Here is a 19,899-nt window from a genome sequence, read left to right as displayed (position 1 = left end):
GTACATCTTTTTTTTTTACAGTGTATTTTGCTGTAGTGTAGCCTATCTCCCCCATCTCCACCTAACATGTACACAGAGTGAGACTCCCCAGAGGATGTATTGATGAGAAGTTGGCCTCCCCGTCCTGTGTGTACTCGGATCTCCTGGAGTGTGGGTGTGAGCACAGTGGTGTGAAATACTACAGTGCTTGTGTGCAAACACACATGGTAAGAATGAATGTGGTGGTAGCTAGCTGCACTGGGAACATGCTGTGAAGGACTACTGATCTGACATTGGTTCAACTTCTGTCTGACCTTTACTTCACTGGTGGGTTCAGGTGAGAGATTAACCAGAGGTCACTTCCTGAGATGGCACTTCCCGGTTTAACCTCACTTCTATTGCAGACTCACGCTGAGTCATATGTTCGTGTTTTGAAATTGTAAGATAGCCAGTTGTAGTGAAATCCACAATGTGAGTCACTCTCGCACATTGCCTTTTGCGTGCAGATCTGTTTTGTTAGTGTATAAAATGCGGACTGTAAATCGAAGAGAAATCTAATTCAAATGTCATACAGGGGTACATGCATGCCTTACAATCTTAGAGCCCTCTGCCCATGTATCTTGCGGGAGCAAAGTACATTTTGAACTCAAAGTGCTTCTACAGTATGCGATTTAGTACTCTGAGATACTTTCTTTTAGCTTGTGAGTGTAATTTAATTAATGTGTGTATGTCAGCGTAAGATAGAGGATGAGAGAGAGAGAGCGCTAGAGGGTGTGTGTGTCTACCCTCTCTCGGGGATGCATGTTCTTTTGCCTCCTCTGTTTGCAGAGTAGTGAAGTGGTGTTCAGATGTACCGTGGCCTTTAATGAAGGTTTGAATATAAAGTGACAGAGTCATCCATTAGCTGTGCATGTAACTGCTCTGGCCCCACTGTGTGCTGATTAGAGAGCCGAGGAGAGAAGCGAGATAACGTACACATTAGGCCCCACGTGTAAATTGCATTAGCTAATCAAAATACCAAGTGGATGTATGCTCACAGAGATAAATTATTTCAAGGTTATACGATTTTTCTTGGCAAAAGGAATGAGTTGTACAATAGTTTAAATGTTCAATGTACAGTACAAAATGATTGTTTACCAGTTGCTTATGCTAATTAATGATAAAGGATTTATGAAGTCCTCTGGCTGCCAAAGCCCCGGCTCCGCCCTCCTCCTATGTATTAGCCGTATCTTCACACACACAGATCCACTTGTTCCACCCTCAGTGATCTGAGGGAGAGGGGCTTAGAGAGGACAGGAGAGGAGAGAGAGAGGGGGGAGCGGGAGAGCGGCAGAGGGAGGGAGAGAGAGGAGGGGGACAGAGAGAGGAGGGAGAAAGAGGGAGAAAGAGTGTGAGAGAGAGGGGTGAGAGAGAGAGGGAGAAAGAGAGATACAGAGAGGGAGAAAGAGATACAGAGAAGGAAAGTGAGGGGAGGGGTTCTGTGGAACCAGGGAGCTGACACCACTGTTGTGGTATCAGGGGGACCTCTATCTCTGGCCCTCCAAAAACCTCCAGCTCAGCCAGCCAGGCCAGTGGCGGTGGGGTGGCCAGTGGCGGTGGGGTGGCCAGTGGCGGTGGGGTGTCCAAACCTGTCCCCACTGAGGTCTGGAGCATGTTCCCACTTGCCACAGGACAATGACAGCTCCCACAGCCACTGCCAGCTGGCCCTGGGCCACTAACCACAGTCATACAACAACAATTGTGGCCATGAAAAGACAAAGGCATGCAGCCATGCACTCACGTCACAGTGCTACACTGTCAGTTGGTATTTTTAAAGTGATTGTCAGTTCCAAAGCCCTGGGTGGTTAATTGTAAAATGTCACCATTGATCATTCTCATGTAGAGGGTTTAGATCTGCCCTGTTGTACAGTATCATGTACTTCAACTCAATGAATTGAGGGGACTATCTTAGAGAAAGGGCCAGTGTTGCACCTGTTCTTACTGCAGCCTGCAGTTACACACCCTCAGTCAGTCATGTACTGTAGCAGTCTGGAGTATCTCCTTACTGCAGGCTCTGATGGCTGCCGTCTTAGCTCCCAGATTACAGACATACAGGAAAGAAACCGGAGAGGTGCGGTGGTGTGATTCCCCTCAGGTTGAGTTACAGGGCTGTGCACCTGTCCTCTCCTCTCACCAAATGACTGGCTGCTAGGGTTTCAGATCTCAGCTCTGGTCAGGACAAGGGGTGGAATGACAATGTGCACAGCCTGTAGGTGGTACCTCAAATGCCCAGGGCTTCAAACCCAGACCACAACTGCACGGCTATACCATGGTGGCCAGAGAGCAAAGTGTGTCTACACCAACCTGACACTTGACCCAGTCCCAACTATTCTCATCTGTCCATGGAGAAGTCTGTTGGTTGATTGGGTCTCTGGTGCCAGCTGGATGGTCCTCATCCACATTTCATTCATGGAATTTGTCAGCTGTAACTGTGTCCTTAACCAGGCTTTACTGTAGACCAGTGGCATATTGTCTGTTTGTCAGGACTGGGTTTTTATAGCTCTCAGTCTTGTCTGCCATCAGTCACAAGCTGAAATGGTTCAACCAGTCCTGTGTTACACAGGCTGCCTTGTTGCCTCTCCTGGTGTCTATATCAGGGAAACATTGACATACTATGCACATGCTCCACCTAAAGGGGAAGAATATAAGTCATTTTTATAACTGCAAAGCAACATTACTGTTATCATCAATTAATGATAATGTGTTTAGTTATAGATTCCTTCAGTGCTGGATGTATTCACGTGAATACTAATGTGTATTTGATACTATTTCAGTCTTTAAACTAGTCGGGGTCTTGATGCTTAAAGGAGCAAGATTATCCCACAGGTTGACATGCTTATATCTTTCTCTCTTAGGTCCATAAAAGTGCCAATAGATGAGATACCCAACATACCGTAGATCTACCACCGGCGGCGTGTGAGCTCAGAACAACAGCAGTTTGTTATTACAAAAAAAACATGATCACCTTTGATGCCGTGCTAGCATGAGAGCAGGGTGTAGTATGAGAATGTTTCCCCTGACACCTGACTTTTCTCTGCGTAGGGATAAACACGGAAGGTGGACCGAACCACTGCCAGGTCAAAGGGTTTAACATGCAGGAGGAAAGTAGGCCGTTATATCGGCCTAATGGAAAGGAGATAATTAACTGTAGTGATGAGCCACTGAGATAGGAAAGGGGCCAGCAGAGAAAGGTGACTCCTCATGGTTGACATGGAGCCTGTTGACCCTGACGACCAGGCAGGGCGAGTCGCTCAATGAACTCTGGCAGGTTTACCCAAGCAGATCAATGGCAGTTAATCTTTCTGTGTTGGCTGCTTCTGCCATGGCCTTGGCTGCAGCCAGGCAGTCGGCGGAAGAGCAGAAGTGAGTGCCTGTCCATGAGTGCCTGTCTGTACAGCGGTGTGTAGTTCTCTCGCCCACTCTCCCTCTGCCGCCATTGGCACAGAGCTGGGCAGGGGCAAGCATACATAAGCAGCACACAGAGAGAGAACCACACATGGAGGGACCACACACATAACTACACAGAGACAAACGAACCCCCTACCAGCGAGAACCCACACATTTAGCAGGAGCTATTTCTCCTCTTTGTTCGACCTGTCAATCACACTCCATTCTCTTCCACCGCTCATGCAGGCGGCAGGCAGGGAGGAGGAGGAAGCGCTTCCGAGCCAATTAATTATTGTTGTGAATTTCCCAAATCCTGGAGATGGTATCAGCTGCAAATTTTCCTCCACCACAATTACAGTGACTGCTGCGAACTATTCACATTTACGAGGGTGCTGATTTAAATTATCAGAGACATTAGTAATTTGTGTCTCTAAGTGGGTTTTGATTTCCACTGAAGACACAGGCACAGGGGTGACGTGAGGAGGAAACTGGAATTAAACAACAACAGTGCACACAGACTGGCTGTTAAAAGCCCCAGTGCCCTTGGTGGAGACAGATAAAGCAGTCAAGACTGAATAGCTCCTCTAGGCTTTACACACTTCAGCTGGAGAAGACACATTGCTGTAGCTCCACTGTTCAGCATTGAAAAACACACGCAGTATGTTTGGGATTTCCATTGGAACATTGTGTGTGTGTGTGTGTGTGTGTGTGTGTGTGTGTGTGTGTGTGTGTGTGTGTGTGTGTGTGTGTGTGTGTGTGTGCGGGCATGCACGCGCATGTAACTGCTTGTGAACCCATGTCTCATGCTTTTGTTATTTTGTCATTTTGCGGATGGAGAAAAGGGAGTTCCTAACCTGTGGTATCCTTTAAACCATAGCCCAGTCTGATTTATGATTTATAGAACCCACTGGTATTCTGCAGTTAACCAAGTAACCACTGGGCTTTCAAGCTCCTAGCCAGGAAAAACATCTTACATTCTTGTTATATATTTTATAATTCACTGATCCTCAAAAAGAGCCTGTCTATCTCAGGGGGGCTTATTTGATCCAGCCCAATGGTACATTAGTGGTGGCCCAATGTTTCTATAAGGCTGCAGTGCAGGTCCCTCTGGGTCTCCATGTACTAGTCCAGGTCACTGTTCTCCCTCTTCCCATGATTATCATGTTGAACAACAGATAGTGTTTAGAAGACTCGCTCTTGAACTTGGAAACAAATTTGCAAATTACCCGCAGAAATTGGATATTACAACCTCCACTGGCGTAATGGTCAGTGACTGCCGTATAAATCAAAACATAATTATGGCGGGGCCCCCGACTTCCTCATTTGCATAAGTGCTCATAAGATGGGGGAATATTATGTTGTACCGAAAATAAATAAATAAACAAAACAAAAAGTGATGAAGCAGCCGGCACGCAAATACCTCCCTGGCGAATAACAGTGAATTCATCAAACAGATGTTATTGCCCCAGCCACTGTGTTGGTGGCCATTTTATGAGGCTTAAAAAAAAGAAGAAAGACCTACTGCTGATGGATTTCGCACAGAGGGCTTCGGGGAGGGTGGTGGATGAGTTCACACACACGGTGGTGCTGCTGTGTGCCTGTTTTCTGTATCCTCCCGTCCATCACCCCCCTCACCCCCTCACTCCCTCAATCCCTAGCCCCAAACCACCAGTGGATCCCACTGCCCCCACAGAAATGTCAGCCAAGACATATGCTGTTGGACAGTTCATGTGACCAAACAAGGGAGTCACCCATGGCGAAATAGGGAAAAGCTTGAATGGATTCCTTGGGAAAGGTAACCCTGCAATTGTGTCTTATTTGTTCGCCCTTTTTTTCTTTGATTGACATAATCAGAATGTGACACTTATTGTCCTTGACAAAAGATCATTTTGTGACCAAAGACAATGATGCTGTGAATGATGATATGTGATATGGTGTCAGTATAGCCACCTGTATAGAACAACCACAATGGCTGGCTAGTGTTACTCACAGTATTTTATTTTATTTAACCTTTATTTAACGAGGCAAGTCAGTTAAGAACAAATTCTTATTTACAATGACGGCCTAGGAACAGCGTGTTAACTGCCTTGTTCAGGGGCAGAACGACAGATTTTTACCTTGTCAGCTCGGGGATTCGATATAGCAACGCTCTAACCAACAGGCTACCTGCTGCCACTACACACTGAAGTGTTTAGATGACTGCCATGCTTTAACTAAATACAAGGATGTCACACATTAGAAATAAGGCTAATGTTTCAGCTAGCCATATTCTATTGCAATTATATGGTTCAATAGCGGTGATTATAGTTCTTTTTCAATCTCCCTCTCTGAAGTTTTGGTTTGCTGGCTCCCTCATCATATCCTGCCTGGGCATAATGGGCCAGTCTGGTGGAAAAAGGATGATAAATGGAGCTGGCAGGGGCTCATAGATTTATTAAATTTCTATCAAACCCTGTAACAAAAAATCTGCTTTGGTTAGGAACGGGCTTAGATTTTTTAATCAAAATTCATGAGTCCCCGATTCGTGGTTGAACAGGCCCGAGGAAGACTTGAATCGAAGACTGATTAAAGAAAATAAAAGGCTTATTTGAAGTAATTTTTCAATGACGCCTTTTAATTGGATGTTAAATCAAATTCTTATCTTCTTTCCCGCAGATAGCGTTCTATATGGTGGTAGCATGGGTGTCACTTCCACTGTAACCGATACTCGGAATAACAATGACTTCACACTTCCTCACTCGGCGAAGGATGGAAGGCAGCGTGAGTGGCTGCTGCGTGCGTTTCGAGGCTGCATGGGTCGACTGATTAAAAATGCAAACGAAGGGGGTTGGATTTATTTATTTCTGCTTCTCAAGCTGTTTGAGAAATCCTTTAGGAGGGAAGACAGACAATGTTGTTGGGGGAAGGGTGTTGGACGGTTGTTGGGGGGGGGGCTCATTCTGTGATGTGAGGAGTGGAGTATGTCCTAGTAGTGGATATATGGCTGCTAGCTTATCCCAGCCACTAGTAATGAGACTGGTCCTTTTGATTACTTATTCCAGTTTACTGTAGATACACATACATCCACAGCCTACACACTCATCTTAGAGATATTGTACACAACTTCAGTGCATAAATGCCAGCACACAAGGGCAAGGAAAAGCGCCCTCGCTGGGTATAAAGTACGTCTTAGCTGCTTGCAGGTCATTTTAATTGATGCGGTTGGTGTTGAGGGGAATTTAGATTTGCAACAGTAATAACATTTAACTACAATGCCCTCTGTGGTAGAGTAGTGTCTTCTAAATGATGATTCCGTGGAGAGCAGAACAGGGCTTGTTCCAGACTCAGTTGTTCTCTAGTCAGGCCTCGGAGGAAATAGAGATGTTTCATCAGCCAGAGATGTAATGCCATGGTGTTTTATAGCAGCGAAGTGACACTGCGTCTCAATGACCTAAGAAAATATTGTAGTCTCTGAGCGTTTCTGTCATCTTCTCCATAAAAATGCAGCACCTCATCACTTTAAACCACTGCCGCTCTTAATGGGAAAAAGTTATGTCTTTGTCTGTCCTGCAGTTCTAGGGTTGATTCTTACATTCAGGATGTCCACTTGCTCTGTCTGGACTCCTCAAAAGTGTGTGTGTGTGTGTGTGTGTGTGTGTGTGTGTGTGTGTGTGTGTGTGTGTGTGTGTGTGTGTGTGTGTGTGTGTGTGTGTGTGTGTGTGTGTGTGTGTGTGTGTGTGTGTGTGTGTGTGTGTGTGTGTGTGTGTGTGTGTGCATTTACATTTCAGTCAATTAGCAAACAAACTTATCCGGATCCCAGGATTGTATGGTTGAAAGGGAGTATCTGTTTTTGTGTGTAGGCTGCCTATGTGTCAGCAAGAGAATGTATCTCTCTAGATGAGCGTTTGTTTGTCAGTGATTGTGTGTGACTAGCAGACTTCAGATGCAGGTATTTACGCCACACAATGCCTCAGGGGGATCCTGGTATACATTAGTTAGTGCTGTAGCTACAGCCCTCTGGGCTATCTGTCAACGCAGGAGAGATTTGGGTTAGAGCCAGGTTCCTGTCACATCCTACTGGTGTGCCCTGATTCAGTCGACAGGCACACTGGCATGCTCTCACACAGGTCCTCTATAACGGTTACCATAGAGCACAGAACAGGACCCATATACAACAATTCCTCTTTTCCAAATACAACTCACCCAAGAGTAAAACATATTGGAAGTGGATATATGGGTCTCCAGCCACATCCATTCAACATTTACACTAGGTCCAATAGCTCAGTGCTGTCATGATTGAATGAGTTTCTACCTGATCCTGGCTGACCTCAGGTGAGACTTAGGGGCCTGTGGGATTGTCTTAGTTTTTCATGTTTTTGTATCCAAAAGAGTTCAAGTCCATGATAGTGGCCTGATTTGAATTTCATTGAGTTTATTGTTCCATTGAAACAGCATGTCCTCACTGGCTGAATCTCATACATATCATAATGTTGTTCAAGGCTGCTCTAATCATTAGCTTGTCTGCTGTATCTCTTAAGTGGGTGTTGAATTTTTATCTTGGTTGTGGTGCCACCACGCACAGACAGATGCACGCAAACACACTCACGTGCGTGGATAAACACACGCACACACAGAGCATGCGCATACGCACACACACACAAAGCTCTCAAAGGGCACTACTATGGAGATCAATCCAGCATTGTAATTATTCACAGAAACAAAGCCAAAATGGGCAGTCAAAAAAAGAAGAGAAAACTATGAGAAATCATTAGTGTGTGCGAGTTAAATTAATAATTGAAGGACAAAAACAAGTCAAAGGTCAAGCACTGAATGATTCCTGAGGGGCCATATTTCTGCATGTGACTTACTGCTGGCTGGCCGACATTGTTTTGTGTTGGTGTGGAGTGAGCGTGTGTGTGTGTGTGTGTGTGTGTGCGTGTGTGTGTGTGTTTGCATTCCAGTGATACAGCAGCCACTGGCTCCCTGGCTCATTACATTTTCATTGACTGTGAGAAATGCAGAGAATGCAGAGCTTATCTGTGCCCTCCATCCATGTGGCTGGCTACCGCGCTGCTCATGCTCCTGTTGTTGGCGAGTTCCTGATGAAATGTTTGTCCCCCCTCTAATCTAGCACATTATTGCCTTTCAAATGGGCCTGGCTGGGGCAGAGAGGTGCTGGCTGGGTTGACTGGGCTGTGCTCAGGGCCTGGACTGGGGCAGAGAGGCTGCTGAGTACTAGAGGAGGTTCAAGAGGTCATGGGGTGGTGTGGTTAGAGGGTTGATGGGGGGGAGGAGAGGGGAAGACAACATTTCAAAGATTGGTAAGAGATTATAAAGTAGTATAAAGAGGTTGGAGGTACAGTTGGTTAGATGCATAGTTGGAGAGCATTAATGAAAGGTAGAGGACTGGAATGTAGGTAAAGTAGAGTTAATGTAATTTACACTTATTCACCTTTCATCATGTTGTCCTCTCCACTGTGGGACCAGTGGGAGCAGTCAGCCATTGGGTGAGCCCGGGAGCCTCATTTGAATACATGGTTAGTCAGTGATGTGGAGCAGTGTGGTGTACGTGTCACAGTGGCCCTCCCTCTCTCACTATGCCTCTCCACTAGATGAATATTAATTGAAGTCAGGAGCCATCAGTAATGTGGGCTTGACAGCCGACAAATCAGCGGACACAAATGCCCTCTGAAACAAGTGCACACGATACCCCATGAGGTCTCACTGTTCAAAGTCCCTCAATGCTGTTTATAAACTGGGCTGCGAAGATAATGTGTGTGTGAGAGAGTGGGGGGGCATGTGTGTGTGCTCGTGTGTGTGTGTGTGTGTGTCTGCATGTATGGAAGAAATAACAGCAGTAGGCAGTAAATCACAGTTTCTATAATCTGGTCTCTAGTCAGTGGTATTTGGAACAATCATCATGTTTGAAGCTCTCTCCTCCCCATTTGGCTATCCCTTTGCCAAAGTTCTGTTTTCTCCCCTAGTTTATGTAATGCTCTTTTTGGCTCATAAAGTGAAGCTGCAATCTATAACCTGTAACTATGACTGGACAACTCACAACCACAGCTCTGCACAGTTAATTTGTCTAGGTATCTGAGTGGCAAGGCAAGAACAATACAACTCCTCATATATGTCAAAAATGAGAGTGAATATCTCAGTGTGTGTGTTAGTGTTTTCTGCTCATTTGTGTCTATCCTCATTCATATATTTTATATCTCACTGGCTTGCTTTCATCAGCCTAGTTTCCTCTCCCCAGAGGACTCTCTAAGAACACAGCAAAGCACCATTTATTTACCTGCACCCAGGTAGCTACACACTGTAACCAAAACTTTAGCAGCTTCACGCCTTTAAAAACAAACCTTGAAATTAAATTAAAATATATGAAAACAAAGGCTGTGTGTTAAAGTCTAATGACAGCTAATTGTGATTGTTATATAGTTCCGTTGATATTAGCTACAGTAGTCTTTTGTAACTGCCCGTGATTGCCATATCGTCCCGATAGCGATGGAAATTAAGCTTGTTTTAACTATGCATCGTTCCTATAACAGCCGAGTCATTTAGCAGACATTCTTATGCAAAAAGTTGGACCCTTTCCGAAATGGACCTAGGGCTTTCCTATCCAGACCCGATATGCATAAATAAATGTTTTATTAAATATAGAGACCAGTCCCGAACGGACCCGAGGACAACTTAACCCGTTCTGTATAGACCTGGTCGGATCCAGACCTGGTCCGATCCGAGTGAGGGAAGCATCAGAAAATTATTATTGTAAGCTACTTTATTAACCAGAGCTGATAAAAGGGAAAGAGGTAGGGCGAGAGGTGCCGCTCTAGCACGCGGGAGAGGGGCCGTGCTGTGAGCAAGTGACATTTATTTATTTATTTATTTATTTCACCTTTATTTAACCAGGTAGGCAAGTTGAGAACAAGTTCTCATTTACAATTGCGACCTGGCCAAGATAAAGCAAAGCAGTTCGACAACATACAAAAACACAGAGTTACACATGGAGTAAAACAACATACAATCAATGATGCAGCAGAAAAAAATAAGACTATATACAATGTGAGCAAATGATGTGAGATAAGGGAGGTAAAGGTAAAAAAGGCCATGGTGGCAAAGTAAATAAAGTATAGCAAGTAAATCACTGGAATGGTAGATTTGTTTGAAGAAAGTTCAAAGTTAAAATATAAATAATATGGTGCAAAGGAGCAAAATAAATAAAATAAATAAATACAGTAGGGGAAGAGGTAGTTGTTTGGGCTAAATTATAGATGGGCTATGTACAGGTGCAGTGATCTGGGAGCTGCTCTGATAGCTGGTGCTTAAAGCTAGTGAGGGAGATAAGTGTTTCCAGTTTCAGAGATTTTTGTAGTTCGTTCCAGTCATTGGCAGCAGAGAACTGGAAGGAGAGACGACCAAAGGAGGAGTTGGCTTTAGGGGTGACCAGAGAGATATACCTGCTGGAGCGCGTGCTACAGGTGGGTGCTGCTATGGTGACCAGTGAGCGGAGATAAGGGGGGACTTTACCTAGCAGGGTCTTGTAGATGACCTGCAGCCAATGTGTTTGGCGACGATTATGAAGCGAAGGCCAGCCAACGAGAGCATACAGGTCGCAGTGGTGGGTAGTATATGGGGCTTTGGTGACAAAACGGATGGCACTGTGATAGACTGCATCCAGCTTGTTGAGTAGGGTATTGGAGGCTATTTTGTAAATGACATCGCCGAAGTCGAGGATTGGTAGGATGGTCAGTTTTACGAGGGTATGTTTGGCAGCATGAGTGAAGGATGCTTTGTTGCGAAATAGGAAGCCAATTCTAGATTTAACTTTGGATTGGAGATGATTGATGTGAGTCTGGAAGGAGAGTTTACAGTCTAACCAGACACCTAGGTATTTGTAGTTGTCCACAAATTCTAAGTCAGAACCGTCCAGAGAAGTGATGCTGGACAGGCGGGCAGGTGCAGGCAGCGATCGGTTGAAGAGCATGCATTTAGTTTTACTAGTGTTTAGGAGCAGTTGGAGACCATGGAAGGAGAGTTGAATGGCATTGAAGCTCGTCTGGAGGATTGTTAACACAGTGTCCAAAGAAGGGCCATAAGTATACAGAATGGTGTCGTCTGCGTAGAGGTGGATCAGAGATTCACCAGCAGCAAGAGCGACATCATTGATGTATACAGAGAAAAGAGTTGGCCCAAGAATTGAACCCTGTGGTACCCCCATAGAGACTGCCAGAGGTCCGGACAGCAGGCCCTCCGATTTGACACACTGAACTCTGTCAGAGAAGTAGTTGGTGAACCAGGCAACGCAATCGTTTGAGAAACCAAGGCTACTGAGTCTGCCGATGAGGATGTGGTGATTAACAGAGTCAAAAGCTTTGGCCAGGTCAATGAATACGGCAGCACAGTATTGTTTCTTATCGATGGCGGTTACGAAGGGAGGGAGGGAGAGATGAGAGACAGCAACCAACCAAGCCGACTGGTGCTATAGTAGACTAATAGCTGCCATAGCTTGGTTATTTATCATCAAATATGATTTTGTAGTACCTGGCTTGGCTACATCTAAATGTGTTAAGCTAGTTAAGCTAGCTAACGTTAGCTAGCTAGGTTAATTAGGCTGCAGTGCATGCGCATTTGCATTCTACGGTTACAAAGAACAACTTCATTCAGAATATTAAGTAGCAGCCTACCTCTTGGCTCTTGATCGTTGTAGACTATCCTTCTCCTTTAACCTTTAATTCTGTCATTTTAATTCCATCTTTCATTGATTAGATATATCTTAACTTTTACCACACACGGAGGCTCTTCGACTGTAGCCTATTGACACTTGTATTACTTATGATTGGCCAACAACAAGATACACGCATCCCGCTCCACATTTCTTTCTCGAGTGCAGCTGTACAGGCCCTTCTGGACAATTCTGTTAAAATTACACATTCCCGAAACTCGTGACTATCAGACCCGACCCAAACCCGTGAAATTATTTAGAATTCTGGATCTGGACCCGCTCGGGTTTTCGGGTACAGGTGGATCTGTGAAGACCTCTAATCTGAAGAATTCAGTAAATAAGTGTTTTTAGTAACAATTGCAAGTGCAACTTTAGTAACAATAGTTTTGGGAAACCGCTCAGAGATTTGGATAATTGTTTTTGAAACGCTGCTAAGCCACCCTTGCACTCTTTATTTTTTATTTAACCTTTATTTAACTAGGCAAGTCAGTTAAGAACAAATTCTTATTTACAATGACGGCCTACACCGGCCAAACCCGAACGACGCTGGGCCAATTGGGCGCCACCCGGTTGTGATACAGCCTGGATACACTCTACTGAAACATAACTTTTATGTTATAACACTGAAGGGGCTTATAGTGAACATAGTTCATACTATACATACAATACTCAATTTAGTCATCCTCCTACCAATCCCTGCTTATTTCTTCCTCAGACATTGACCTCTATCCTGAGAGCAGACCCATATCATTTGCATATGCAGTCTGCTCCAGAATGATCCCCTAAATCATTATATCTATGGAGAACCGGAGTGCCCCTTCTACATTATCCATCATCCTTCCCTCTTACCCATCTCTCTCTTTCTCTCTCTCTCTCTCTCTCTCTCTCTCTCTCCTCATAATGATGAAACGCAGATGGAGACTTGCATACTGTGCATAAATAGCATATTTAATTGGTCTGCAGCGCGGCCTAAATCAAATTACTCTTGGACTGACAGGAACACTTACGTTAACATCGTTCCCTAGCAGAGCCCAAGCCAAAATTTTAATTAGTAACAGATAATTAGGATAAGAGAGGGAACTTAGGCTGACGTCGGCGCTGCGTAATTGGAATGCATGTAAAACATACTGCTGCTGCTCATTAGTGGTAGCCTATAGCTCTGCCCACTTTATGACCTCATTCACACTCTCCACAGTAGCAGTGTGGAAACATAGAGCATCACTCGTTTGAGATTGCTAAGAGTAAAGATCCCTAGGTAATTTGCCACTTTGAATCCCTCTGGCCATAGCCAATCCCTCTGTGATTTAAGCTGTGATTTAAGCACTGAAAGTTAGTAAAATTGAGTTTTACCTTTGGCATAGTATTTTTGAGACTATTTCCATTCTATGTGAGAGATGAGAAGATCTAAGCGTCTGGCCCCTGAGGGCCTCGGTTCAGCAGCTGGTGTATTTACTCCATCAGCTAATTGCTGTGGAGGGAGCTTTTACATCTACAGTGGTACAACGCCCCTCTCTCAGATGCTGGCCCCTCCTGACAACACGTCACTTAGCGTTCCACAATAAAGGTCAGCTTTTTGAGATGATGGACTGGAATTCTCCCAGGGTAACCATTATAATTCCCCTCATTTGCCCCCTCTCTTCCTCAACGATCCCCAGTCTTCCTACTGTATCATTTGTTAATGCTGGCAGAGCTCATTACTTTTCCCTTTGAGGAGAGGAGTGGTGCTCGGTGCCTCAGCCTGGCTGTAGCTCCAGGCACTTGGGGTATCATGCTGAATGATTAGCAAGCCAAGATTAATAGTGAATTAAAGTACCTGGAGATTACACATCTCCCTTCCTGCAGCCTGGCTGCCTGGCAGGGAAGCCAGGCTGGGTCCTCTGCTTTATGCCTGGGTGGTCATATGGGGGAGGTTTCCCCTGCAGGACCAGCTAGCGTTCCCCGTGCCTGTAGTCACGCTTCCACTAGCATCTGAGGGATGTTGTGCTTTGCATGGTAATTAGGTCCCTTTGTTCCATCTGTTTGGTGGTGTAAGCGCTGGGGGGCGGCTGAGGCAGAGGCAGGCAAGGCTGCACGCTGAGCCCCAGGGATTGTGCATTCTGTGGGGATGGCAGGAGCACAGGCTGGGCCTCTACCTCCATAGCCAGCCCTAGGGCGCTCTACTTCTTACTATAGGATAGCTGCATCTTATTTGTTTGGGTGTTTGGATGCGTCTGTGAAGTACCTCTGTCTGTCCATCTGTCCATCCGTATGTCTGTCTGTTTGTTTTTGTGAGTCTGTATGTCTACCTGCCAGTTTGCCACAGTGTTGTTTGGCCTCATGGCCAGCGTCACGCTAAGCGGAGGTGGCAGGGGCTGTGCAGTGCCTGACAGGGGAGTTTCCTCCCCTCCACTCATCCCAGCTGGGTGTCTCCCTGTGTTAGTGTCCATGCCCCAGCAGACCCACACCCCCAGCACGCCCACACAGAGGGCGTTGTCCCATGGGGCAGAGGGCAGAGCAGCAAGCCTGGGAAGAAAAGAGAGGGAGAAAAAAGTCCTCTATGAGCTCTAAGAGGTGCCTCAATACCTTCCAGAACTATCTTTCTGAAGGCGGTCTGTAGCATAAAGCTAAAGCTTTTGAAAGCTGCCTGTTGCTGTGTTCAGGTACACAAACGTGTTAAATGCTTCAGAGGGGCCCTGGCTGTTCTGAAACGCGTGAGAGGTGTGTGTATCCGTGAGAGATGAGCCCGGCTGTGCCTTCACAAAAGCCATTGAAAATGAAGTGTGGAAATCAGATTAAACGTGAAAGCCAGCTCCTACAATAAAACAATATGGAAAACAGAGGCAAGCAGAGGATGTGGAATAGAAGGGAGAACCGAATCAGTCAGGAGTTCAATGAATTCAATGAAGTACCTGATTATAACAATCCTGCAGAAAATATTTTTTGGCGTATGCCCTGAGGAATGGAAGTAGGCCTGCGGAATTGCTGGAACCAAGCATGTTAGTGAGTCACTATGCAACAGAACAATCTATCGGTTTCCCTTATAATTGTGGTATTGCTGGGAAATGTCAGTGAGCAATGAAATGGGTATGCAGGTTGGAAATTAGAATGCCCATTTAGGATGAACTGGCTGCATTTGATTGAGGTTCAGGTCATCTTGGGCAGGCATGTGTAAAACTAGTCTGATTAAATTTATTGTAAGAAACTGTACTTAAGGAGGCATACTCAGAACATTTATAAAAAACTGAGGTATCTGTAGTGTTGTTGATTTAATCATACTATTTTGAACAAATATTTATTGTTCCGTTACTGTGTGTGACATGGCATAAATGGGAATTAGGAAGTGAAACTGTTTTTTGTCTCTGTTGATCTGACAGTTCAAAGAGCTCCTTACTGACTGACAACTTCATTGGGACAACTTGTTCCATTTTCATGCTTAACATCAGTTCCTCTGTTGTGTCTGTTAGTGTCTGATCCCATCTCTGTGAGATAGCTCTGCTGTGTAAAGGGTCACTCAGATACAGTAACTACTCTCTCATGTGAGCTAGCCCTCTATTGTTAGGTTCAGCCTTGGGCGGGGGGGGGGGGGGGGGGGTTCAATGTCAAATGCCCTAAGGACTCCTTAAGCTCTGTGTTGGATCACTGCCGTAACTGCCCAATAGCTATATATATACAGTTGAAGTCGGAAGTTTACATACACATTAGCCAAATACATTTAAACTCAGTTTTTCACAATTCCTGACATTTAATTCCCTGTCTTAGGTCAGTTAGGATCACCACTTTATTTTAAGAATGTGAAATGTCAGAATAATAGTAGAGAGAATGATTTATTTCAGCTTTTATTTCTTTCATCACATTCCCAGTGGGTCAGAAGTTTACATACACTCAATTAGTATTTGGTAGCATTGCCTTTAAATTGTTTAACTTGGGTCAAACATTTCGGGTAGCCTCCCACAAGCTTCCCACAATAAGTTGGGTGAATTTTGGCCCATTCCTCCTGACAGAGCTGGTGTAACTGAGACAGGTTTGTAGGCCTCCTTGCTCGCACACGCTTTTTCAGTTCTGCCCACAAATGTTCTATAAGATTAAGTTCAGGGCTTTGTGATGGCCACTCCAACACCTTGACTTTGTTGTCCTTAAGCCATTTTGCCACAACTTTGAAAGTATGCTTGGGGTCATTGTCCATTTGGAAGACCCATTTGTGACCAAGCTTTAACTTCCTGACTGATGTCTTGAGATGTTGCTTCAATATGTCCACATAATTGTCCTACCTCATGATGCCATCTATTTTGTGAAGGGCACCAGTCCCTCCTGCAGCAAAGCACCCTCACAGCATGATGCTGCCACTGCCGTGCTTCACAGTTGGGATGGTGTTCTTTGGCTTGTAAGCCTCCCCCCTTTTCATTGTTAATAAAGATGTTGACTCAAATTGACTAATATCTTGCTTGGGTTTTGTGTGTATATCAGGTTCCCCCTGAGGCATGGTGCGGCGCAAACATCTGCATCTGATGTCTGCTTGTCACACACATTCACTGACAAACAAATGCTCATCTAGAGAGATACATTTATTTTCCATCTCATAAGTTCATCTATTCATCTGTGTCTATATATCAGTTAGCCCATGAAATGGGCCGACTGCACTATGTGACTGTCTGTGACTATCTGTGTGTCCTTTTTTCTGTCATCAATCCTGTTTTTCCCGTTGTTTATTCATCCATCCACTGTCAGAAGGATAGACAGCTAGAAAGCCCTCTGTGAGCTTCTGCTTATCGTCTCATGTTCAAATCTACCTATTTTTTTCCTGGAGCTGCTCTTCCACTTTTTAAGCACAATTTGAGTGGTTGCGAGAGCATCAGAGCCTTGTGCAACTTTGATACTGCGTTTTTAAAAATGAGGCTAATACATCTTATCTGTTGTTGATGCACAGACGCTTTTCTCAACAGCTATTTCAAAGAAAACATATTTCTGCCCCAGTAATTGCCTCTACAATATTCCCTGGATCTGCACATCATTCAAAGCAATTGGTCTTATTTTTCCCTGAAAGCATTCTGCAGTTTGCAGAATGAGGTGACTGACAAAAAAATGTTCTATCCTTTTTTCCCTTTTTTTCCCATTTACCCGTGTCTTGCCAAAAAAATTACTTGGAGAGAGATTAATGACACTTCCAGTGATCTCCGTGTGAGAAAAACACCAAGCATGTTAAATTCATCACTGTGAAGATACAATTAACTGCTTTAGTGTGATTAAAACTTGTGAGTTGTAACCGGTTGTAACACTGAGCTGCTCAATATTCAGTATTGGATTTTCGGTGTTTTTCGATCCCTCACGATTTCAGACTCCTGCATACACTTTACAGTCCATACACTGTCCACACAAATGATTTTTAACATGGAACTGTAGAGAATTACATCTGAAGAGCGTATCTCATTTTTATTTTACATTACCCGTGGAACCACGCTATTCTGGAACACGGGCATCTTGCAAAACTTTTATTCACATGGGGAAATTGCCTATCGCAGAGAAATGATTTGTAAGTCCATTCAATCTGACTGGAACGGCAGGTACACAGAGAACCCTGCCTGAGTTAGGAAATAAGATCTCAGCTGGATAATTCTGTTCAAGCCATTTTGCAAAATAACTTTGGGGAATATGAGAAATTAACGTGCTTTATTGCGTCTGTAAACACACTCTTCAACCCATTGGAAATGCATTGTCTGTTCAATCACATTTGTCAAATGCTATCTGAAATGTCACAATTTGTCAACCAGTCGGCTGCACTGCCTCTGATGCTCTTTGTTTTACCTCAACTGACTTCCATTAGCTCCAGGATCATAACCATGACAATAACTTCAATATCTGCAATACAAACCCAGATATCTGTCACATCTGACTTGATCCCGACAAGCCCAAACCTCTCAGTGGGTCTAAACTGTTTGTCACTGAACTGGGATTCCTCTTTATATCTTTGACATTTGGTGTTCATTCCCGAGGCAGAGGAACAAGGCAGACATAGAGCACCTCCGAGAGTCACGCCTGGAATCTAAATGGGGTTCACCACAGGTGACGGTCATATGGACCCGGTGTGGCTGGAATAAGTTGTGCCCCTGTACTTCTGTACCATGGAGTGATATTAGACAGAGCCAGGACAATGGTAGAGAACCCATCTGATTAGAGTCACTTGGTTGGTTTCTATGGGAACAGGATATTATGTGCTGTTCGTTGAGCTAACAGGAAGTTTGTCTGTCTGTGAGGCTTGTTTACAAAGCTCCTACAGACTCCAATCCCCCTTGTGGGATCTGGGATGAATTAGGATGACTTCAGACACCCTCCGCTGTGGACTGGCACTGTATAGCATGGCTCATTCATAAATACACAGACACAAACAGTCAAACACTAATATCTCTGGAGAGGAATACTGGTTAAATATAGATTTTGTTTTACTAATTCACTTTTTGATGTAATAGTTAAACAACGCGTTCTACCATTTTGTGTGTTATAATTGCTTTCTGTCATGGTTTCAGTTCTGTTGATACTCAGAATTCAATAGGAGCTGGTACTTTGCAAAGATGCATATTCATTAAATCACAATCATTTACAACTACAAAATCTTACTGAGTATATTTTATCTTTATTTATTTCCTCATTGCCACTGAGGCTTTGCATGTAGTTTAGCAGCTTTGCAGCACATATCACACCATTGTGTCAAACAGAGTCAGAGGATGGTAGTGTAGAAGGAGGCTGGAGGAACATGACAGGTCAGCCATGGCATAAGGAGCATCTTGGGGATGCTACTGTGTGTAGCTACCCAGCTCCCTGCAGCCTGAGGTGGATAAAGCCCAGCTCTGCTCCCTCCAATACTCCTCACCCCACGCCTCCTCCCTACCCAACGCCCCTAACCCTCTCTTCGGACTCACTGACCTTTCCAGTGCCAAGATGCCCCCAGTCATGCACGGGGTGGGCTGATGCCACTACCAGAGCAGAAGAGACTGTGTGAGGGCCAGCCAGTCATCCAGGGTCCCATGTGGCTCTGTGGGTGGCATGATCTCATCAGTCAGCCCAGAGATCAACTACAGTATGTATTTTAGCCTACACACACACACCTACACACATACACACACACACACACACACACACACACAGCATTACTGAAGATTCACTGCTATGGTCAAATTTGCTATGAACTGGCCATATCCAATATAATCCTCACTCTCTCTATCAGTTTGTGATGAGGTATTAGGTTATACTTAGATTCCGTAATTATCTGTTGAGCTGCAATTAGCATGTTTGCCAACATGATCTATATACTGTATAGAGCCAGGTGGCATATTGAATTTGAATATTTTATCAGTTCAGCCTGTCTTTGGCAATGACTGCATGGTGATCTCATGGCATTACCATAGCTTGTCATTTGTTCCACTTGTAATACTGACATTATTACAATTACTGCGAGTGCATCAGGCATCTCCGTTCTGTATGCGATGAAAAGATGAGGTATTGTTTTCTCAAATAAAAATAAAATACAATCCTGGCCCATTCCAGGCCTAGGATTTATCTGACCCAGTCTGGGGCAGTGCTGGTCTGCTCCAAGTCTGCTGTGTGTCTGGGTTGAGGGGGTGAGCTGTTGGCTCGCTGGTACTGTGTGATTACCTAAGACCCTTTGTGAGCCATTAAAAGTGATGTCATCCCCTAGCAGTCATCTCTCTGACTGAGAATAGATAGGCCTATTTGTCCTCTCTGTCTGTGAATAATAAATACCACTCAATATGGATATGTGTTTAGCGGATGAAAATATCAAATATTCTGAGTTTTTTTTTAAA

The 19,899-nt window shown here is 44.6% G+C and overlaps 1 protein-coding gene across 2 annotated transcripts in view; it reads left to right on the top strand.

The window, feature by feature from the left end:
- LOC115175045 (AF4/FMR2 family member 2) overlaps positions 1 to 19,899 on the top strand; it is a 170,658-nt gene that overhangs the window by 58,262 nt on the left and 92,497 nt on the right. The window lies entirely within an intron of this gene.

Source organism: Salmo trutta, chromosome 3 (genome assembly GCF_901001165.1).
Source record: "Salmo trutta chromosome 3, fSalTru1.1, whole genome shotgun sequence".
Taxonomy (NCBI): domain Eukaryota; kingdom Metazoa; phylum Chordata; class Actinopteri; order Salmoniformes; family Salmonidae; genus Salmo; species Salmo trutta.
Note: the sequence above shows the minus strand (reverse complement) of the source record. Positions and strands in the feature narration are given on the sequence as shown.